Consider the following 14,500-nt stretch of genomic DNA (forward strand, 5'->3'; position numbering starts at 1 on the left):
CACAGCCGCCTCCGCGCACGGGCGGGCGGGCGGCGGTCAGCCGGGGCCCCGGCGCGCTCCATCCTGCTGTACAGGAAGCGGCGGGCGAGCCCGGATCCTGGCGGAGACTTTAAAGCGGGGCGAGGGAGAGAGAGGGAGAGGGAGCGCGGCGCGGCGGCGAGGCGAGGCGAGGCGAGGCGAGGAGAGGCGGCGGCGCGCCGGGCGCCCCGGCGGCGCGCCCCCGCCGCCCTTAAAGCGGCAGCGGCGGCGGGGCGGGGGCGCGCTCGTGCTCGTGCGCACGCTCCCGCCCAGTCGCTTGTGTGCGTGTATTTGTGGGGGATGCCGCCGGCAGCGGTGCGGTTGGGGGACGGTATGGGACCGAGCCGCGGAAATCCGCTGTTTGCAATTTCGGGTTCCGCGCTCTCACCCCGGCGGTGTCTCTGTGAAGTTACTTGTCTCATTATGCCACCCCCCGGTGCGTGCTGCGGGCAGGGGGCACAGATTGGTGATAGGTGGCCGTGTCCCCCGTGGTTCCTCCCCACCCGCACTTGTGTGCATCACTCGGAGTACCGTCGGAGGGGTCCGACTCCCCTTCCTTCCCCAAAATCACAGTTTTCCATCCTCTTCGATACCCTGTATGACTCTGTGGTCCCCCATAGAATCACACAGCTCAGTGCTGTGCTGGGTATTTCCAGAAATCCTCATCGAAATCATACAGATTTTTTTCTCCTCCAGTGGTATATGTCTTTTTGAGTACTGCAAGAGACGCCTCCACCCCCACTAGCCCTGGAATCACATTGATTTTCCTCTCCCAGTAATACACGTCATACCCACAAAATTGCTGGTTTTCCCCCAATATTGTGCATTATACTACGTATTTCCAGAGAACCACCTCAAAATGAGATAATCGTTTGGTGTTTCTGCAAAGTCAGATGAAGGCTGTCCCAAGCCACTCTGCATCCACAACCCCCCAGGCAGGAGTTTCTGAGTGAGTGATAATTTTGCACAGGAAATAGAAGCAGAAAATGGTGTGAATTCAGGATGAAAGGATGGTTGTTTGTACTTGGTATTTCCTGGCTGTTCTGTGGTCTGCTGATGCTTAAATTTCATTCAGAGGTAGGTTTTGTCTGTTTCTTTGTTCATTACATCCATTCCGAGGATTCTGTTTCAGAAAGGAAAGGGTTTGGCCAGGTTTATCAGTGAGTAGTGTGCTCAGCTCTGGCTCTGTCATTTGCTACGCTCCCTTTGCTTACCTGAAAACCTTCCACATTTTTGGTGTTTCCAGAGGAGAAGAGATGGTTGGTAGGAGGAGGAACAGAGTAGGAAAATTCAGAGGTCATTTGCAGAATGGCAGTGATTTTCTCTCCCTCTTCCTCAGCTTAGGGGTCACTAGAGTAGAGCCCTCAGGTACTTATCACTGTCTGCAAGTGGCTTAGTGTCCATCCAGGTTTACCCCACTCAGCACAAGTTGCCAAGGCAGTGGATTATGCTGCATCCAAAGGGCCCCTCATCAGGAGGCATTTGTAGGTTTTCCTTTGACTTTCTCTCCACATATCAGGTCATGACTGCCAAAAATCACAGTTGGAAGTTAAAAGTGCACTCCTTATTGGCCAAAACTGTTTCTCCCAGTACGGATTTTTCAAGTGTAAGGATTTAAGGACCTGATTAGATATTCTCTGCCCTTGAGGACACCACTCATTGGGGTGTGCAAAAATTAGAGAAAGTACTTGTGTAAGGATTTGTCTAAAGCAAAGCAAAAATTTATAGGCCCCAGAGAAAGGTCTTATCCAACCTGTTCATTAAATAATTTCCCAGACCAGGTGGGGTTTGAAGATTGGTTTCAACTCTCATAAAAACAAGGATACAATTTTAAGAGCTATATTTTCGTGATTTTTTTTGTTCCTGTGAAAATCAAAACCAAATCCCCACCTGCCTTGACCTTTTGGATTCTGCCATGACATCTGGGCTCAGTTACTTATTGGGCTGTTCAGAAAAACCTGCAAAATATTTCCCTTTCAGCAATTGATTCCAACTTCGCTGTTCTATTCCAACAGATAGGAAGGCAGGTTCTACACCAGCACTGAGACTTGCCTCTGAAAGTGATGTCTCCCAGGTATCACAAGAGGCAATCTTAAAGTGTTTCAATCTAAAAGTGAGTTTCAACAGGTCTCATTACACACTATTGCAATCTCACAAAAGAAGAGTAAAAGCAGTGCATTTTTTTCAACGAGTATTTTTCTCACTAATTCAAAATCCTTTGCAAAAGCTGTTAATTGCACCATTTTATATTTAAAACATATTTTTAAATTAGTTTCTGGTTTTCTATCCTGGAAATTGGCAAACCTGAAACTGGACCCATATCTTGGAATTGGAGGAATTTTGCATTTTCCATTCTTGGCGCAAACATGAAAGTAAGATATAAAATGCGTAATCAGAATACTGTCTCCTGAGGAGCAGAGATGACTTCAGATCTCTCTAAGCTACTAAGGAAGATTTTAGAATGGCAGTGCTCCCATCAAAAACCAGAGATGTTCGAGCTGGATATTCACAGTAGTCGCCTCAGGTCTGAACTTCTTAAAACAAATCTGTAAAAGCCCAATGTCAGCACGACCAGCTTGGTTCAGCCTGCTGTGCTACATCATGTACAATGACCCACTTTTCCTGGAGTGGGAAATCAATCATTGCATCGTCACACATCAGTTTAGGAGCTGTGGTGGTGGAAGTAGCTTTGTTTCGCATTAGCAATTTGGGTGGGCAAAGAAATGGAAAGATGGATGATGGAGATACAGAGAACAAAATTAAACACGGTTAAATGAGAATCCATTTCCTGCATGCAGTGTGTCCGTGCCCGAGGCAGGCTGTCTATCAACAATACACAGGTACAAATTGGCCTGCAGATGGATCTTTAACTACCCAAACACAGCAAACTGCATTAGCAGAATGCTGCTCTCCTGGACTGGGGCCACGTGACTGTGGAGCGGCCACATTAGATAGGACAGCTGAATCTTCCCAATGATTGAAGTACTGTGGCATGATTAAAATAACTGCTACTGTATGAAGAGATTGAAAGGCGACATTATAACCCAATGCAGCTAAACCAGACCAATGGGTGCTCTGCAAATCTTGCAATATTTACGGTTAGCAGAGCAGGCACTGTCAATGTGAGAAGGGGACCAGCAGCCCTGGTTTGCTTGGAACAGTGAATAAAAGATAACTTCTATCCTTTTTTTATCCCCCTCTTGTTTGAACAGGTAATATTTTTGTGCTGTCTTCATCAACATATGGGCATGACTCCTGGGAAAGAAATGGAAGTCTGTTAATTTATTTGATCGGACATGAGAAATAATAGAAAACTGAAACGAATACTCGTATTTGTCATATGTTTGAATTAGTGAAAAGCTGAAGAAAGCAAAAAAATACTGCAAGGAGTTCAAAGATGAGAGGTTTTATTGAATTAGAAAATTATTAATAGCATTAATCATTTCCAAAACAGGCTTCTTAACATCTATAATGACTATGTAAAGGATTGGAGAAATAAAAATCAAAGAAAAAAGTCAGATACACAAAGTTACACTTCTTTTTGTGTTTAGAAAGAAAGGGATACATTTTCCTTGATTTACAGCCAGCCTCACTGGAATGGTTAACCTGTGGGGAAAAGACCAGGTGAGGATCTAGCCCTGAAAGGATAATTCAACATGAAGTACGAAGAAGCAGCTACAGTTCAAATTATAACTAATGTGACGTATAAACTTCCTGGTTAATTCAGTAGTCCTTGTTCCTGTTCAGCTTTGCATGGAAAAGAAAAAAAGGATGCTGAACTTGTAGTTTCATAAATTATACTATTGCAGAGTTAGTTTCTCGTAGCCTCAGGACAGATGCATTCTTCTCAGAGTATGCTGTGAGGCTTTGAAGGTCTTAACAAGGCATCTGAGAACCTGCTGAGAACAGAGGTGGAGGGCAAGCAAAGTGCTGTGATAAAAGAGAGGGCTTTATTTCAATATAATCATAGCAAAGAGCGGTGTTGTTTGATTTATGAAGACAAAAAAATAGATGAACTCAGAGATGCAGGTAAAGTGAAAGGTATGAAAAATGTTGATGGGTGATGCAAACTCTGGGTGAAGACATAGGCTGTGGGTCAGAGATTGCTGCAAGTATTACAGGCTGCACATCTACAGCTCAACCAGCATGACAGGAATGAGCACTGACTTGAGAGATACTCCAAGATGTCCTGGCTGGGCAGTGTCTCACAGGGTTTGCACTGTGACAGGTTTTTTTTTTGGAAGACCAATACATTTATTTTCTTGTGTTCTAAAAAAAGAACCACCACCTTAGGGTAGCCTTAGGCTAAATCATTCAGAACAGACAGTCACATGCTCAGATGCCTACTTGAAAACTTCAAATTAACCTTGAAGTCAAACAGTTCTTTAGTCTCCCGAAATGGCCTTAAAATGGCTGTGTTTGTAAAAGTGTGTGTGGAGGGTTGGACTGATCAGCAGTGAGTTTCTCTTTCAAATGCAGCCGTAGTTCAGAGTCCTGTGGTACAACCTTGCTAGGGTTGTGAGTGTGTGTTTAATTCACAAATCCTCTCCTGTTAAAAGAATAATAAAAAAATCTATCAGTGTGGCAGTGAGCAGAGCAAGCATGTTCATAACTAGAGCTGAGGGATGAGATGAAATACCCAGTTTTCTGTCCTGCTTATCTGTGACCACATCCATGACTCACTGGAAATTACTGTCTTGGCAGAATTTAAGGTGGAAACTAATGAGACAACAGACAGGATCTTCCATTATTGGTGCAAATATTGTTTATAGGTTTGAATAATATTTGGGTTCAATGAAAGTCTTGAGATCCTCAGTTGCAGTAAAGCAGAAATGCTTTGAATGGGAAGGCTCTGTCCATGCTCAATGTTTTTCCACTATTGTGCAGCTTGCCAGGGAGATAACTGCAACTGTCAGGTTTTTCTACACAGTGAAGCTGACTCAAGGACAGGCAGGGTTTGCAGGCAGTGTGAACTCAGGCGGAATATAAGTTGCTGTAAGGAGCAGCAGCAGGGGTGTGGTGTGCTGGATCTAGTCTGGTTACAGACAGTTACCATGAGCAATCTTCTTGTCTTTAGTAAATGCACCTTCCAGCCCCCTTGTCTTCCTGGACTCCACAAAGCCAGTATCATAATGACATACCTACTCTTTTAAAGGCCTCGTGCATTACAACCAAAACATCGTTGAAAACATTCACAAAATTGGTGAGAATAAATTCATTGAAGATGGAATTTCTGCTCCTCCTTTCCCCTCTTTCAGTTCACTGCTGATTTCTGCCAAAGAAGTTAGTGTGATATGCTCCTGCCCCCCCGCATGGATGTCAAAAAGATGTGTCAGAAGCTACTGGTGAAGGGTAAAGACACAGGTGTGCTGTGGTCCCAAGGGGAGAGGCAATAAGGGCTGTGTAACAAGACATGACCTTCTGTTGTAAACCCATTGCAAATGGTGTCCAAAGCCAGGCCCCTGAAATTGCTCCACAATGAAGACCAATCAAGCAGACTGCAAAAAACACTTTCCTAGTCAGTCCCAGGAGAGCACTTTCAAGAAAAAGAAAACCTGTTCTATAAATGGTAGAAGCAGACTTCCAATCTGTTTAAGGAAAGAAGAGAAAGTTAAAGAGGAACATTTGCCATACCCATGTTCACTCAGAGATACACCCTCTCTGAGTGCAGGAATAAGAGGATGTGCAAACTTGTATGTTCTGGCGATCTTTTTTGTCTTACAGGAGCTTGTACATATGAGAATAATTACATTCCAGAAACTAATGCAGCCCCTGGTGGGCAGGGGAGGGGAGGAATGGCCTTGACAGAACAAGGAAAGAAGTAACACTTGTAAGTTACAGGAAAAGTAACTCTTACTTTATTTTGGGTCCCTGTGTTGCAACAGAGAAATGCAGATTGCAGATTGCAGCATAGTTCTGTCTTTGCTATTCCTCTCTGGTTTCAGAGATCTGTGGGTTTGGTGTTTGGGTTTCTTTTGTCTTAAAACATTAGCAGTTACTCAAATATAGGCTTGTGTAAACCACTCTGGATTTGAGTGTGGACAGGCAGTACATTAGCTAATATGATTCCATTAAAAAGGGATTCCATGGTTGGTGCCCCACCACTTCATTTAAAAGAAGTGTCAATATTAATAAACCTTGCAAAGAAAGGGATAAAATCAGATGCCCCAGTGACCCCTCAGACATGAGTTATTCAGATCAATACATACCCATAAGCACCGATGGAGATAGATAAACAACAACAATGTATCCAGGCCACTGAGGTTTGGCAGTACAGCCCACCCACAAAGTATCCTTTGTTTTCTCTACTTTTGCTTTCCATTCCCTTATTCTCCAGTGTCAGGAGCATGAGCTACTTGTCTGCAAACTCCAGTTTCTTGCTTCGAGTTCATCCTGTCTCCTCTTGATGCCTGGACTAAAAAGGATTTCTTGGAAGCATAAAGATGCTGTCCAAAAAGTTGAATAAACAGTAATCCAAATCCCTGACAGTTTACATCTCTAATGCAACCGAAATGATTTTCATTCATCTTTTTAAGTGTCATCAAATACAGATCCACTGCAGCTGGGTACAACTCCACTGGGCAGTCACTTTCCTGAAACTGCACCTACTTGGGTCCAAGTCAAAGTTTTGCCAGCTCAAGGAGGGAGGTGACCAAATACCACAAAAATGCAGTTGTTACTTTGTACAGTGTTTTGGGAGTGTGGCAAGGCTGTGCCCTTATCTTTTGTCCCCAGATCTCATATTCATGATGCATATCTTCATGCCATCAAGGTCTGGTAGTTACAATGCACCCTGCTCACAGCTACAGTGTTGGAGGGTTTAAAACATTTTAGAATTTCAGCATCTCTTTATGTTCATTTCAGCAGAATGGGAGAAGAGGGTGCCAAGTTCCTGAAAAGAATAAATACTTTGGGCCCAATTCTACCTTTGTCTATGCTGGTGTATGTCTAACCTCTCTTTATGCAGCTGACAGGTAATTTGCGACAGTGTATCATGGGGCAGAGTCAAACTCTTTAATTTGGAAGAACACAATTGCTTCCTTTGGCCCATGCCCAAGAAAATATACATAAGACATATAAAAGATAGTAGTAAACTGTAATTTTTTTTGTGTGTGTGTGGTTTTGGGTAAAAATATTCAATTCTGGACTGCAAACTCAGCTTTCATAGCTAAGCCAAAAAGGGGGAATGTTTATCATAAGTGACCTGAAGAGTACAACTAACATGTGTTTAGAACCTTGAACTGTTGTGTTAGTCCACAAAAATTTATAATCCCAGTTTTAAAATAACTAATGATGTCCAAATAGATTTTAGCATCTATTAAAGGTAACATCGTAAGACACTTTGATGGGGGTAAAGGAAACTGAGAATTAAGTCATTAAGACTTAATTCATAGCCAAGGAATATGATACCTCATAATTCCTCTCAAAGCATCACAGTTAGTAAAATATCACAATTTTTTCCCCCCTTCCCTGTAGCAGAAACCAACAGAATAATATTATTCTCTTGGCGTCAATATTAATTGCAAACCGATGGCCCCTTCTGAGCACGGGAATGTTCCCCAGGCCGTGTTTGTTCCTGGGAGCTGCCGGGTGGGAGCCCGGGCAGCCCCAGCCTGACGGGGCTGAGCCGCCGGCGGCTTCGAGCCACACGGGGGAGTTGCAATGCGCGCACGGCCGAGCTCGCGTCTCATAAATCACTCCTTGGAAACCTGATTTCTCCGTGCTGCCGCCTTGTCCGTCTGTCTGGGAGATAACACAAAATCTGCAATACTTAGCACAGCAAAAAACAAAGCTGGAAACACGGTGTTTCTGTAACAGAACGGCCTGTAAGTACGGCGGGGTGTGGGGGGGGGCCCGCCCCAGAAATCTGTGCCAAGCAGGATTCTCGTTGTTGAACATTGAGCCACCAACTTGCCTGGTAATACCATATAGAACACTAAGAAAAGTTAAAGAAATCTCAGCCATCAGTAATAAATTACTAGATATTTTGTGTAATCCATTAGCAAAGCAGAGGGTGTGGCAGGCTCATTGCGTGACACGGCGACATGGAATCTCGGCCCAGCAACCGTGGAACAACAGTGCTGGAGCAGGAGCCGGGCCTGTAGGCATCGCATTTCTCATTGCAATGCATAGCACAGCCTTCTATCATATAGCTGCAGGAATAATGGGCATGGACCACGGTGTGGGGTGGCTCTGGTGCTCCTGTCCCAGGATTTAATGATCCTGGTATCCTGACAAAACCCACCTTTCAGTAAGTACAGGCCATGAGCAGTGGACATACATCCTGAAAATCCTGCAGCAGTGAAACATCCTCATTCCCCAAGTCCATCCCAAGCCGGAGGACACAGCAGTGATGAGGGTCCTGAACAATGCACAGAGGGAAGTGCAGACAAAGATCTCTCAAGAGATCTTGGCACAGGTTTTCTTGCAGTACTCAGGCCATCCTATCGAGCATTGCCTTGGATTTTTATACATCATTCTTATAACCTTCCCATCTCACACAGGAGACTTATTTCCCATCTTATTGTTACCTGCTAGTGATCCAGACGGCTGCTCGCACAATACACCATTATCCAGCAAAACAACATGTGCTGACAAACGCTGTTTAGTGAGCACTGGCCACCAATCCGAGAGAGCCAGGGTCACTGCTGAACAATACCAAGAGAGGTCTCACTAGCTTCTTCTCCCTCCTCCATTCAATGAGCTGTTAATAGACAAGCTGTTAGAGAGAAAAAGAACTAAATAGTTTACAAGCTTACATTTGAAGGCCTGTGAATTGCATTAGCTGAGCCAGCTGAGTGAGAGCCAAGGCAATCTCCCCACGATTGTAGAAAATGTGGCATTGAGGCATGTGGAGGCAAAGAAAGAATGACAGTGACCGGGTTTACAATATGCAAAGCTGAAATAATTACTGCTTTCTGCGGCGTAGAATTTTTAGACGAACTACAATAGGGAATCGAAGCATTCCTTTAAATGCACAAGTGTGTTTGTGTGTTCATATTTTAAAACTTTCTTCTATGCAAATATTAATTTACAGCCTTAATAAAAACTTTCTGAAGTTGATTTTTATTATTTCCTCATTGGACCTTCCCCCCTCCTACCTCTCATTCTCTACTGCAGAGGCCACTCTCACTGAGAAATGACCACAGTATTTTTCATTACTCTCGAGGTTTTTTGGGGCCTAGCAGTTATGAATAGGAATGTGAACCACTTTCAATACAATTACCTGGACAATAATTTGGGATCTGTGGAGCTGGACTGTGCAACTGAAAATATTTGTAACCCTTTGGTTACCAGCCAAGAGATTGACATAGTTCTTTTTCACATTTCATTCTGTCCTTTAAATTTACCAGAGGGGGAAAAAAATTTTGAAAAGCAGCAGAACAAGACAAATTAATAATAGTGAAACAGAAAAATTGAAAATTAAAGAATGGAACCATGAAATCATTCATTTTAAGACATTCAGTGGCAGAAAAGAATGAAGGAAAGAACAGTTAAAAACCAGCCGCTATTGAACAATGATAGTTCAAAATTTCTACCTTTGAGAAAAGCTCAGAAACTTTCAAGGGGTTATATCTTCAAACAAAGGATTGCTTTGGATCAAATACACTTTCAGGTAAAAGATTTAAACCTGCTTACAAATTTTCTTCTTTATATTGTTCTCCCCATTTTACGTAGTCTTTGGTTAGAAAGAAGCCAGGTGCTATCTCTAATCCAGTGCTGCAATGACAGCAGGAAGAGCTGAGGCAGCTGCTTTAATGCAGCCTTTACAAACAACTTGAGGGGATCAGGCAATTGCTGCTGGGGCTTTCAGCAAAGGACAGTGCTGGCTTTTGGTGTAACCTCCACTAATGGGTGGCTGTCTTTGATAGCTCATTCAAAGTCCAGTTAAAGCAGCAGAAATCAGCTTGACAGCAAACACAACTTTGGTTTTTTTTAAACATTTTTTTGGTACATTATCACATAGATCATTCACAAACTGGATTAACTTGGGTCAGCGATCCAGAAAACAGCTTTTCCAGTCAGGCTTGAGCTTTACCCATTAAACTTTGTCTCAAAATCTGAGTATCTTTACCAAAGAGAAACCTTTTAGTCATGCTTAGAGTACCAGCCATCTATTGCTTGTATCTGAAAGGAAAGCATTATTCTACACTCAGCAATCCAGCATCCCTCTACATGGGATAAGAATTTCTGCCACTATTTTAAGACCAATGGCAAAACTCATGTTGACCTCAGATTGGACAGAGTGACTTCTGAATTGTTAGATGCTCTCTTTTGCTTCCACTCCTGCAGTGTTAGTGCAGGTGAATTAGTTTCTGGAATTAGTCATCTGAGATCACACCAAGTAGAGATTATGTATTTTCAGGTCCTTGATTATGAAAATTTTTCAAGTATGCTGAGAAAAATTCTCTTCAGAGGCTTCAGAGGAACCATCAAGGGCAGTTTGTTTCAGTGAAGGGTTGAAGATTTGTCTAATCAAACCTGGAAATCATTCTCTTTTGTTTGGATGGGTTGGTTTTCCTGAGCTGTTCAGTGTGCCCTCCTCTTAGATCCTTTCATTCAAGTTAGTAGTTTCCTTATATTGGCTGATCTTTTTTCTGCTTTTAATATTCTCTATTGATTTTATTGTAGTGCACTTACATGCTGTTCAACAGTCCACTATTACTGCAAATAAAATGAGATAAATAACTTGGCTTTCTTTCTGCATGTGAAATATTTGGCAGCAGCCATCCTCATCCTTAACTGAGCATTTGACAGTGTCACTGTCAGTGTGTGTGAAAGCAGTTCTGCATGCCCTCACATGTCACCAGGACCAATGCTGGTTAAATAAAGCTAGCTTGGGGTCTGTTGATATTACTGGCTGGCTTTATCTAGCAAGCAGAGGTACCAGTGGCGTCTGTGCATCGGTTGGATGTGCCCTCTTAGACACTGGCAGCAATAGCAGTGTTAACATGGGCATCTATGACCAAGCAAGATAATTGCTTATCTGCAGTGTATGGTAAAGTCACTGAGGCTCCTGTTTTCAGATCAGGCAGGTGTTATTTCTATCTATCACTGACAGACTCTGGCTTAACCAGTCACTTAAATAACAGTGATAAAATCCAAAACACAGCTTCATCTCTTTTCCCCTTGTGACTTTGCAGACACTCGCTGTCCTCAGGGAAACAACCAGCACAGTCAGAGTATAGAGATGCATTCCTTTGGCCAGCAAGGGTCTGTATGGCCTTCCCAGCAGCCGCACTCCCTCCAGACTCCTTGGTGTTGGCTCTGTGTCAGCTGGAGGTCGAAAGCCCTGCTGAAGGGGTGGGGCAGCTCCCAGGGCAGCATCTGGCATGGATCCTCAGCCTGTGCCGTGCTGTGCTCTGGAGTTTTGCCTGAGTCTCCTGCCTTGTACTGGGCTTGCCCTGGGAGCACACACATGACCACAGCCTATCCTGGCTGCTTTGGGGATTGACAGCAGCTGACTTGAGCGCTTGACTGAATGCCAGGATCTGCTGGAGGCTCTGCAAACTGCTTAAGTCAGCCAGGGGCCAACTTCATTGTTATTTCCCCCTGCCCCAGACAGATTGGGCTAGGTGCTGCTCCAACAGTGCCCAAAACTGGCTGCAGCAGGTCTGAGTGGCTCAGTACTGATGTCCTTTGCCTCTGCCAAGGTTACAGATTTCAGTCTTACTGCAGGTGATGCTTACTCCCTTTAAAGTCCTGTAGGTTTCTTTCCTGTTATGTCTGTAAGCCAGCTCTGAAGATCAAACCTGAGTGGAGGTTCAGATCAGCACTGCTGATAGTCATCTGTATTTGTTCTCCAGGAATATACAGATGTATCTTCCTGCTGCGCTCTGGGTGGCTGCAGCCCAGACAGCCTCTAAAAAAGACCTTCACATGGGGTATGTTCACATCCAAACATGCTGAAACAATGCCAGGATTTTATTTGATGTCCCAAAGTATGGAGTTACAGGTTTTGACTCATTTTTGTTTAAATACATCCTTGAGATCTAAAAAGACTGTATTCTTCTAATTTTGTTATTGCAAAAGCAAATCTATTCCAGTTAGTTAATGCAAACTGCTTTGAAAAGAGCTGTGGAATATCCTTGTAAATATATTGTGGAAGCAAGTAATTAAAAGAGTCAAAAAATAAAAATCACATGACTTTAAGAAAGCACATAAAGGGTAACCAAGCAGAGTAAAACCAAATAAGATTAATTTAAGTTACAGACTCAGTATATGGTGTATTGTATTCTTTGGACTGAACAGAATTGCATGCTGTGCAAGGGTATTCTGAACTCCATTAAAGAGTAATCTTTGTACACAACAGTAGTGCTGTGCAAATAAATGTTGTGAGGCAAAATAAATAAGTTTTGAGAAATGAATGACTTTAGCAGTAGTTTGCCAATTAATTAGAACAAATAGGGAAGTCTAGCAGACAATACAAAGAGATAAACAGGGAAGAATTCAAGTTGCTGTAACAGCTTTTGCTATTTTCTTACTTTACTTTTTGCTAATTTTCCCTCTCAAAATCTTTGTGGGATTTTCTTTGAAGGGAGAAGGGAGCCAAGAGGGTGTAGTGGAAATTTTTCTCACTCATGAAATGCTATCTTTGCGTCTTTCCTCAAAAAAGGTTAATTGTAACCTGATCATTTTGTTTTAACAGGGCAATGGAGTGTGAACTAGAATAGAGAAAGAATTAGAGAAGATTTAGTTAAGTTGCATGTACTGTAGACAGCAAGACCTGTTCCCCTAAAGCAGTTAAGGAATTAACCAGTGCAATTTCATAATTATTAGTTATCATCTCTCAGAACCTGTGGAGGATAGGTCAAGTCCCAGAAAACCAGGGGAGGGCAAATATAGTACCTGCTTTCAAGAAAATGGAAAAATGAACTCTCAAGAAACCATGTATTTCTCAGCCTAACTTTAAGCAGGTTATAACTGGAAAGAATAAATTAGATATTGTAACATTTTTAAATGACAGCATTTTGGAAGTAACTGGAAATACTAGAGCACCACAATTAGAACTAGTGCTCTTGGTAAACCAGGGAGATTATTCCAATTTAACAAGGTCACATTCACTCAAGTGAAATAAAAAAAGCTATATATAGGCAGGAGAAGCCAAATCTCCACACACCAAAAAGGCAGAAGCCTGGAAGATCTGAAGGTGATAGCATCCACAGTAAATGAGAAGTGAGATGTATTCGTACAAAAGCAAATCTTGTAAAATGTACTAACAGTAACACTGCTTGTAACATGTCAAATGTCATTACTCTGCTGTGCTCAGAACTACTGGAAGTTTACCAGTTTACCCAGAATTTGGTTTAAGTACCATATTTTAAAATAAAAAGTTCAGTCCCACTGGACAGGAACAGGAATAAATAGAAACCTATAAACTATGACAAAAGTTTGGAGAAAGTCAGTTTGTTTCCTGTACACAATTGAGTAGGGTATGATAACAGACTTCCAGTGTATAAGAAGCTCCTAAAAGGAGTCAGTAATCCATTATCCTCTGAGGTCAGGGCAGGAAATATTGCTTTAATTTCCAAGAAAGGAGATTTCGGTTGTCTTTCTAACTATAAACCTAGGTAAACACTTGAACTGGCTGCTAGAGTGTCTGTAGAATCTCTGTTACTTGGGGTCATAAAAACCAAATTAGATAAAAGAGCTGTAAACTTTTTGGGTGTATTTGATCCACATTCCTCAGCAGAGGTAGACTACATGAAACAGCCTCTAAGCTAACCCTAACCCAAACCCTAACCCTAAAGGCCAACTAACCCTAATCCTAACCCTAACCCTAACCCACAAATTTTAATAACAAACAAACATACAATCAATTAAAAAAAAAAAACAAAAAAACAAAAAGAAGCTTGAGAAGGTGGATCTTGGCATTGCAAAGATCAGAGGTGAGTAAAACAAGTCAGTATCTTTTTGCTGATTCTGATTATTCCAGATCCAGCTGTGTTTTAACAGAATTACAGGACTTAAAGAAGGAAGATGCTGAAGGTGGGAAAGGCAGAACTGGGAAATAGCAATAACTATTCTGCTACTCATCCTTTAAGAGCCTGTATTGTATCTCCTGAAAGAGAGGGGAAGCTGTGGTTCTCTTTTTTTCCTTCTCTCTGCTTTTGCAGAGTCTAGGGAGAGATGCATGAGCAAGAACTCATTTGGAGCTCAAAGGAGCGCACCAAGGGATCTCTCTGAACATCGTGGCCAGCATTTCCATGTTCTTCTCTAGCACCACACAGCCTGTGGATTGAGACAGAAGATCTCCAGAATGGAGCCCAGGGGGTGTGTAAAGGCAGCAACAGAGGAAAGCAAAAGAGTGGTTCCTGCAGATTCCTCCCCTGCACTGAGAAAGATCATTCCCCACACACTGGTGTCCCAACACGGTGAAATTTGCTGGAACAAAAGTGGCAGATTCAGCAAACAGTGGGGGGTAGTTTAATATTTCTATAACTATCCTCAGGCACTATTTTTTTCCCCTGCATGTTCAATT

General features: G+C 42.7%; 1 long non-coding RNA gene across 2 annotated transcripts in view; it reads left to right on the forward strand.

Annotated features, from left to right (window-relative positions):
• The first annotated feature begins 7,595 nt into the window (after positions 1-7,595).
• LOC121658428 overlaps positions 7,596-14,500 on the forward strand; it is a 62,359-nt gene continuing 55,454 nt past the window's right edge. The window contains exon 1 of one of the 2 annotated variants that reach the window (XR_006013966.1): positions 7,596-7,844. This is a non-coding gene — a long non-coding RNA (uncharacterized LOC121658428). The remainder of the gene's footprint in view (positions 7,845-14,500) is intronic. The other variant, XR_006013969.1, reaches the window with a different exon arrangement.

Source organism: Corvus kubaryi, unplaced genomic scaffold (assembly GCF_017639235.1).
Source record: "Corvus kubaryi isolate FWS band 111438036 unplaced genomic scaffold, C.kubaryi_AGA036_p1.0 136, whole genome shotgun sequence".
Classification (NCBI taxonomy): domain Eukaryota; kingdom Metazoa; phylum Chordata; class Aves; order Passeriformes; family Corvidae; genus Corvus; species Corvus kubaryi.